Source organism: Palaemon carinicauda, chromosome 7 (genome assembly GCF_036898095.1).
Source record: "Palaemon carinicauda isolate YSFRI2023 chromosome 7, ASM3689809v2, whole genome shotgun sequence".
NCBI classification, from domain to species: Eukaryota; Metazoa; Arthropoda; class Malacostraca; order Decapoda; family Palaemonidae; genus Palaemon; species Palaemon carinicauda.
The window spans coordinates 41,273,890-41,282,189 of NC_090731.1; positions in this window are offsets into that span (position 1 = coordinate 41,273,890).

The following is an 8,300-nucleotide window of genomic DNA, read 5'->3' on the forward strand; positions in this document are numbered from 1 at the left end:
AGTGCTCAGCCAGGTTGTAGTCATTGGCTCAGCTCCGACTCGCCTCAGTCATCGGTCGACTGTACTCCGCCCAAGAGGAGTAAGGTTCTGCCTATACAGAGCCCGACTGTGACTTTACCTCAGTCTGTTATCGTTTCTGCCGACCCCAAGTGGACCCTGCTTCAGTCCATGCAAGCTCAGCTTTCGGACTTGATGCGTGAGTGTCGGGCTGAGAGTGTTGCACCTCCTCCTCCGCCTACACTCCCTCCACCTGTTCTCGCTCCGCCTGTGCTCGCCCAGCCTGCACCTGCTCCGCCTGGTCGCAGCACCATCTGCCAGGCGTACGATGTTGAGCCACTTTCGGAGTTTGCTGTTCCCAGTGTTGTTCAGCCTCAGCCTTCTTTAAGGCAACCCTTGCTTTGGGATCAGGAGAGTTATTCCACTCTTCCTCCTCCTCCCCTTGCTGCTCCACCAGTGGTGCAACTCTCGGTTGGGGTACAACAACCTCTCCCCTCCGTGAGTCTGTCTGCTCAACCATCGCTGCAGCGAGCTCAACCCTCCTCTAGGCAAGCTCCTCTACACCCTGGACTTGCGCCTCAGGAGCCTCAGCTTGCGAGAACTTTACCTTGTTCTGCGCAGCCTCAACCTCTTCATGCTCCACTCATCTCACAGGAACAGGAACGGACTACTCCGCCTCCGTCCTCCGCTCAGCTTGTGCAATCCTTGGGTTCAACTCTTGCTAGGAGTCAACCTCCTTCACCCATGCGCCTGCCTTCTGCTTCGTCTGTTGTTCAGCCTATGCAGTCTGAGCCTCAGGTTTTCCCTCAAGATGAGGAAACCTCTGTTATTGTTCCTACCCGTTCTGACTCTGCGGTTCAGCATTCTGGTCCTATCGCTTCGCTACCCTCTGCTGATGAAGTGTCGGATGATGAGGAGGCACACCTTGATCCCTCATCAGACGTGGAGGAGTCTAAGCTTTCTCCATTGTCTATTGATTTTCGAAAGGTCTTGGCTCTACTCAGGGAGATTTACCCAGACCACTTCGTCTCTGCTATTCCCCGCTCTCCTCCATCTGAGTTTTCGCTGGGCGTACAACAAGCTAAGTCCAACTATACTAAGCTTGTCCTAGCTAGATCCTCCAAGAGGGCTTTAAGGATCTTAGGGGAGTGGCTTCAGTCTAAACAACACCTTGGCAAGACTTCCTTCATGTTCCCTCCAACGAAGCTCGCTTCGAAAGGTTGCGTTTGGTATGCCACAGGGGAAGCACCAGGCTTGGGAGTACCTGCCTCTGCCCAGGCTGACTTCTCAAGTCTGGTGGACTCGCCTAGGAGGACTGCGATGAGACGCTCGAAGGTTTGTTGGACCTTCTCAGACCTGGATCATCTTCTGAAAGGGTTGTTCAGAGCTTTCGAAATGTTCAACTTTCTCGACTGGTGCCTGGGAGCCCTCAGCAAGAAAACCTCTCCTGCGGACAAAGATTCTGCCATGCTAATTATGTCCTGCATGGATAAGGCCATCAGAGATGGATCGGGTGAGCTAGCGTCGTTATTTGTATCAGGGGTGTTGAAGAAAAGGGAACAACTATGTACCTTCCTCTCCGCCAGCATTACACCGTGCCAACGGTCACAACTCCTTTTTGCTCCACTCTCAAAGTTCCTCTTTCCCGAGGAGCTAGTTAAGGACTTGTCGGCTGCCCTGATACAGAAGGACACGCACGATCTTGTAGCCTCATCGGCTCGTAAGTCTAAGGTTACCACCTCTGTCCCCAAGACTTATCGCTCCCCAGTGGCTGATACCCCGGCTACGAGGTTCATACCGCCCTTTCGTGGTAGAGCCCCCAGCCGAGGAAGCTCCCGTCCAGACTCTCACAGGGGCAAGTCTAGGAAAGGACCCAGGACATCTAAGGGAAAGAACTGACTCTCAGATTCTCCAGACAACAGTAGGAGCCAGACTCAAGATCTTCTGGCGAGCCTGGGAGAAGAGAGGTGCAGACGCACAGTCTGTCAGTTGGCTGAGGTACGGTTACAGGATTCCATTCTGCCTCAAACCGCCTCTGACCACATCGCCCATCAACCTCTCTCCCAACTACAAAGAAGAGGACAAGAGGCTAGCATTGCAACAGGAGGTGTCGCTACTTGTGCAGAAGAAGGCAGTGGTTATAGTCCGGGACCATCAATCCCCGGGCTTCTACAACCGTCTCTTTCTTGTGGCCAAGAAGACAGGAGGTTGGAGACCGGTGCTGGACGTCAGCTCTCTCAACGAGTATGTCACCAAGCAGACGTTCACTATGGAGACGACCAAGTCGGTCTTAGCAGCGGTCAGACAGGAGGACTGGATGGTCTCGTTGGACTTGAAAGATGCATACTTTCACGTTCCCATTCATCCAGACTCCCAACCTTTCCTGAGATTCGTTTTCGGAAAGGTTGTCTATCAGTTCCAAGCCCTGTGTTTTGGCCTAAGCACAGCTCCTATGGTCTTTACTCATCTGATGAGGAATGTAGCGAAATTCCTGCACTTATCGAACATCAGAGCCTCCCTCTACCTAGACGACTGGCTGTTGAGAGCCTCCACGAGTCGTCGTTGTCTGGAGAACCTCTCTTGGACTTTAGATCTAATCAGAGACCTAGGTCTATTAGTCAATATAGAGAAATCTCAACTCATTCCCTCCCAATCCATTGTGTACCTGGGAATGGAGATTCAGAGTCGGGATTTTCGGGCTTTTCCATCGGCCCCCAGGATAAACAAAGCCCTAGAGTGCATCATGAGCATGCTGAAGAGGAGCAATTGCTCAGTGAGACAGTAGATGAGTCTCACAGGGACCCTCTCATCACTGGCCCTGTTTGTCGAGCTAGGGAGACTCCACCTCCGCCCTCTTCAATTCCATCTTGCGGCTCATTGGGACAAGGGCTCGACTCTAGAAGCAGTCTCTATCCCTATCAACCAAGAGATGAAGACCACTCTCCGGTGGTGGAAGCACAATCTCCTTCTCAAGGAGGGTCTATCATTGGCCATCCAGACCCCCCATCTTCATCTCTTCTCGGATGCATCGGACTCGGGCTGGGGTGCGACCTTGGACGGACGGGAATGCTCAGGAGTATGGAACAAGGAACAAGGTTTACTCCACATCAACTGCAAGGAACTGTTAGCAGTTCATCTTGCCCTGTTGAACTTCAAGTCCCTCCTGCTAGGCAAAGTGGTGGAGGTGAATTCAGACAACACCACAGCCTTGGCTTACATCTCCAAGCAAGGAGGGACCCATTCGAGGAGCCTTTACGAGATCGCAAGGGACCTCCTCATTTGGTCAAGAGGTCTAAACCTCACACTGGTCACGAGGTTCATCCAGGGCGATATGAATGTTTCAGCGGATCGCCTCAGCAGAAGGAATCAGGTCATTCCCACGGAATGGACCCTCCACAAGAGTGTGTGCAACAGACTTTGGACCTTGTGGGGTCAACCTACCATAGATCTGTTTGCCACCTCCATCACCAAGAGACTTCCGCTTTATTGTTCCCCTGTTCCAGACCCTGCAGCGGTTCATGTGGATGCTTTTCTTCTGAACTGGTCCCATCTCGACCTGTACGCATTCCCTCCGTTCAAGATTATAAACAAAGTTCTGCAGAAATTCGTCTCGCACGAAGGGACACGGCTGACGCTGGTTGCTCCCCTTTGGCCTGCAAGAGAATGGTACACAGAGGTACTTCAATGGCTAGTCGACTTCCCCAGGACTCTACCTCTAAGAGTGGACCTTCTACGTCAACCACACGTAGACAGGTTGCACCCAAACCTCCACGCTCTTCGACTGACTGCCTTCAGACTGTCGAAAGATTCGCTAGAGCTAGAGGCTTTTCGAAGGAGGCAGCCAGTGCGATTGCCAGAGCTAGAAGAATTTCCACTCGTAGAGTCTACCAGTCTAAGTGGGAGGTCTTCCGAAGCTGGTGTAGAGCCAATTCAATATCCTCTACCAATACCTCTGTAATCCAAATAGCTGACTTCCTTCTTCATCTTAGGAATGAGAGATCCCTTTCAACACCTACGATTAAAGGGTATAGGAGCATGTTGGCCTCAGTTCTCCGCCACAGGGGTTTGGACCTGTCTTCCAACAAGGACCTTCAAGACATTCTCAAGTCTTTTGAGACGTCTAAAGAACGTCGTCTTTCCACTCCAGGCTGGAATCTAGACGTAGTCTTAAGGTTCCTTATGACATCTAGGTTCGAACCTCTCCAGTCAGCTTCCTTCAAGGATCTTACCCTCAAGACTGCTTTTCTCGTTTGCCTTGCAACAGCTAAGAGAGTCAGTGAGGTTCATGCCTTCAGCAAGAACATTGGTTTCACAACCGAATCAGCTACATGTTCTTTTCAGCTTGGATTCCTAGCAAAGAACGAGCTTCCTTCACGTCCTTGGCCTAGATCGTTCGAAATACCTAGCCTCTCCAACATGGTAGGTAACGAACTAGAGAGAGTTCTTTGCCCTGTCAGAGCTCTCAAATATTATCTGAAGAGGTCTAAACCTATTCGAGGACAGTCAGAAGCCTTATGGTGTGCCATTAAGAAACCCTCGAGACCCATGTCCAAGAATGGGCTTTCGTACTATATAAGGCTTCTGATCAGAGAAGCACATTCTCACTTAAAGGAGGAAGACCTTGCATTGCTGAAGGTAAGGACCCACGAAGTAAGAGCTGTAGCTACTTCGTTGGCCTTTAATAAAAACCGTTCTCTGCAGAGCATTATGGATACAACCTATTGGAGGAGCAAGTCAGTGTTTGCATCATTTTATCTGAAAGATGTCCAGTCTCTTTACGAGAACTGCTACACCCTGGGACCATTCGTAGCAGCGAGTGCAGTAGTAGGTGAGGGCTCAGCCACTACATTCCCTTAATCCCATAACCTTTTTAACCTTTCTCTTGAATACTTTTATTGTTGTTTTTATGGTTGTTACGGTAGGCTAAGAAGCCTTCCGCATCCTTGGATTTGGCGGGTGGTCTATTCATTCTTGAGAAGCGCCTGGGTTAAAGGTTTGGTAGAGGTCCTTTAGTAGGGTTGCAACCCCTTGTACTTTGGCACCTTTGGGTTGATTCAGCCTCCAAGAGGAACGCTGCGCTCAGTAAGGAAGACGAACTTTAAATAAAAGGCAGAGTAACGGTTCTATTCGACTTCCTTACCAGGTACTTATTATTTCATTGTTATTTGAGATAACTGTTATATGAAATATGGGATACTTAGCTATCCTTTAATCATGTACACTGGTTTTCACCCACCTCCCTGGGTGTGAATCAGCTACATGATTATCGGGTAAGTTTAATATTGAAAAATGTTATTTTTATTAATAAAATAAATTTTTGAATATACTTACCCGATAATCATGATTTAATCGACCCTCCCTTTCCTCCCCAGAGAGAACCAGTGGACCGAGGAATAATTGAGGAGGTGTCAACAACAAATGATTGAGTACCTGGCCACAGGTGGCGCTGGTAAGTACACCCCCTTCTAGTATTGTGATAGCTGGCGTATCCCTCCATAGAATTCTGTCGGGCAACGGAGTTGACAGCTACATGATTATCGGGTAAGTATATTCAAAAATTTATTTTATTAATAAAAATAACATGTTTCTTCTGAAGTCTCTGTGAGTTCTAGTTCTAGTAGTGATGGTGACTCCTATGGGGTGGCTGCAGTAGTGGCGTCCTACCTTCTGTCTCGAGATTGTAACAAGTCCCGACGACAGAGGAAAAGTCACCATCCTACTAGGGCTACTACTCAGCCTAAGCCCATTCTTAAGCCAGCTAGGACTTACGAGAGAAAGAAAGCACTGGATGCTTGGTTATATCCTCCAGAAAATTGTGATGAGACTCCTGTGTTAAAGCCTGAATCGTTTTAAGATCATTTGGTCCTCCAACTATGGGAGAACAGCCCCACTGAAATGTGTAAAACCCCTATTTTGTCTCCCGAGTCAGTGGTTCACTGTCCTGTTTCTGAATTGCCAACGCCCCAGTTCTTAGCTTCTTCTTTCCAAGAGGAAGGTATCGTTCATCCTCCGGGGAGTTGGGAATTTTGGGAAGTTTACCGTATTCCATTATTGGACCTACCTTCTGGTGTTTCCAAGAGTTCCAGTCCAGATTGGTCAAGACCTGCTACTTTAGAAAGCCCTGTTTCTGAATCAGCAGTGTCTATTTATCCTGATAATGACTTTCTCGGCTTTTTGCCACCCAATTGTGACGACCGACTGTCGCCTGAAGATCCCACCTTTAGTGGATTTAGTCCCCCATGGACTAGGTCAAAAGGTCCTGTTCTTGACCTACCTTTAGTTCAGTCTCGAGTCCTGGAGTGGAGACCTCGTCTCACTGACCAGATGAATATTATAGAGAGGGAACCATCCTCCATTCCTGAGTCACCTCAGAATTTTAAATATTAAACTTAGCCGGTGAATATATAAATAGCTGACGTCTCAGACGGTCGACAAATTCCAAAAACTCGCGAGCGATCGCCATGAAGGTTGTCGGGTGTGCCCACCAGCGCCGACTATCGGCCAGATACCACATATATTTCTCAACCAAACCAGTTCTTCTCTGTCGGTGGTCGAGACAACATTGGTTCCGCTCGCGCTTGACCTCAAGTTTTCTACCGATTGGTGAAGTACTTGGTTTTGGTTTTATTGCTTTCGCTGTGTTGGTTTTTTGCTTCAATAAAACACTTGAAACCCTTTTTTGATTTTGTTGATGAACTTGGCTTCCCTTTGGATTTTCTTTGGATTTTCATGATGGCTGACCCTTCTCCTGTCTATCGTAAATGTGCGAAAGACTGTAACAAACGTCTTCCGAAAGCTTCTATCGATCCTCATACTGTTTGTGCTAATTGTCGGGGTAAATCCTGTCAATTAGGAGATCGGTGTGAGGAATGTGTGGTTTTATCGGAATTCGAGTGGTTGGAGTATGAGAAATATACTCGGAAACTCGAAAGAGATAGGGTGAGGAGAAGCTCTTCTAGATCTATAGATTTTTCCTCTTCCCATGCCCCAGAACCTAATCCTTCCCCTGTAGTGGTAGTTTCTGAACCCCCTATTGGCACTCATGAACCTTCAATGCGTGATATGTTATTGGCTATTCAAGCGTTGAGTGAGAAGGTCGAAACCTTTGTATCGGACAGAAACCAGCTAATGTCCAACGTTAAGCTTTTAAAGAGTCAAAGTGGTAAAGTGGAAAGTCAAAGTGGTAAAGTGGAAAGTGCGACTAATGTGTTTAGTGTTGTGACGGAGGGTTCGTCTGTTCTTGCTTGTCACTTACCTAGTCCGAGACCTCTTTCAAGCTCCCCTGCACCAGGGAGAAGGAATGTCGTAGGACTTAAGGGAGTGAGAGGTGTAAACCAACGTACAGACGTCCCCTCAAAGGTATCAGACGTTGCTCCTCAAGCACGTCCTTACCATAAGACGGGAGAAACTAAATTCTCCTCCTCTTCCGATGATTTGCTTCATAAGAAACCTTGGCGTAAGGTTTCAGGACCCTTAAAACGCAAGTCAGTCCCTTCAGGACAGGTCCAGCGTCCTGGCTGTAGTCATTGGGACAGCTCTGACCGTATTCAGTCATCGGATGGCTGTTCGCCTGTTAAGCGTAAACGTGACGCTGAGTCCGAGGGTCTCGTTCGGTGTGATGATTTGCATGCACAGACGTTGCCGACGTCACGGCCCGTTTCGACTCCCGTTGACCCGAAGTGGAGTGTCTTACAAGACATGCAGTTGAAACTTTCATCCTTAATGGAGGTTTATGAGCATGACCAGGTTCGTAAAGATCCTTTGCTTGCGGTTCGCCAGTCCGACAAGCGTGACTCAGGTCTTCAACCGCCTAAGCGAGATTTGTCTCGTCATTTTGACGTTAGCGCTAATGTTATCGGTGCTGTTAAACGTGACTCTGATCGTGTTCCTCGTCAGTCACGTCAGTTACGTGACGTGGAACCTCTTTTGCCGCAGACTCAAGGTGACGTTCAACAACAATCACCGCAGTCTCGACGTAACGTTCGTCGGCCGACTCCGTTGTCCCGACGTGGCGCCGAACGTCAGTCGCCGTGGTCGGGTGTTGTTTTTCAACCTCAAGTCCTGCAGTCTGTGCAGTCCCGACGTGATGTCGAACGTCAGTTGCCACAGTCTGTTGTTGTTTGTCAGCCTCAAGACTTTCAGTCTTTGCAGTCTCGACGTGACGTCGTTACCTCTGCTTTTGCTGCGGCCCCGTCGCATATTGATATAGCCTGTCAATCGTTACCTCCTCGGCATGCTTCTCCATGTCGCGAGACTTTGCCGTTGTCGGATGATGTTCCTTCGGATGAGGAAGTTGTTGATCC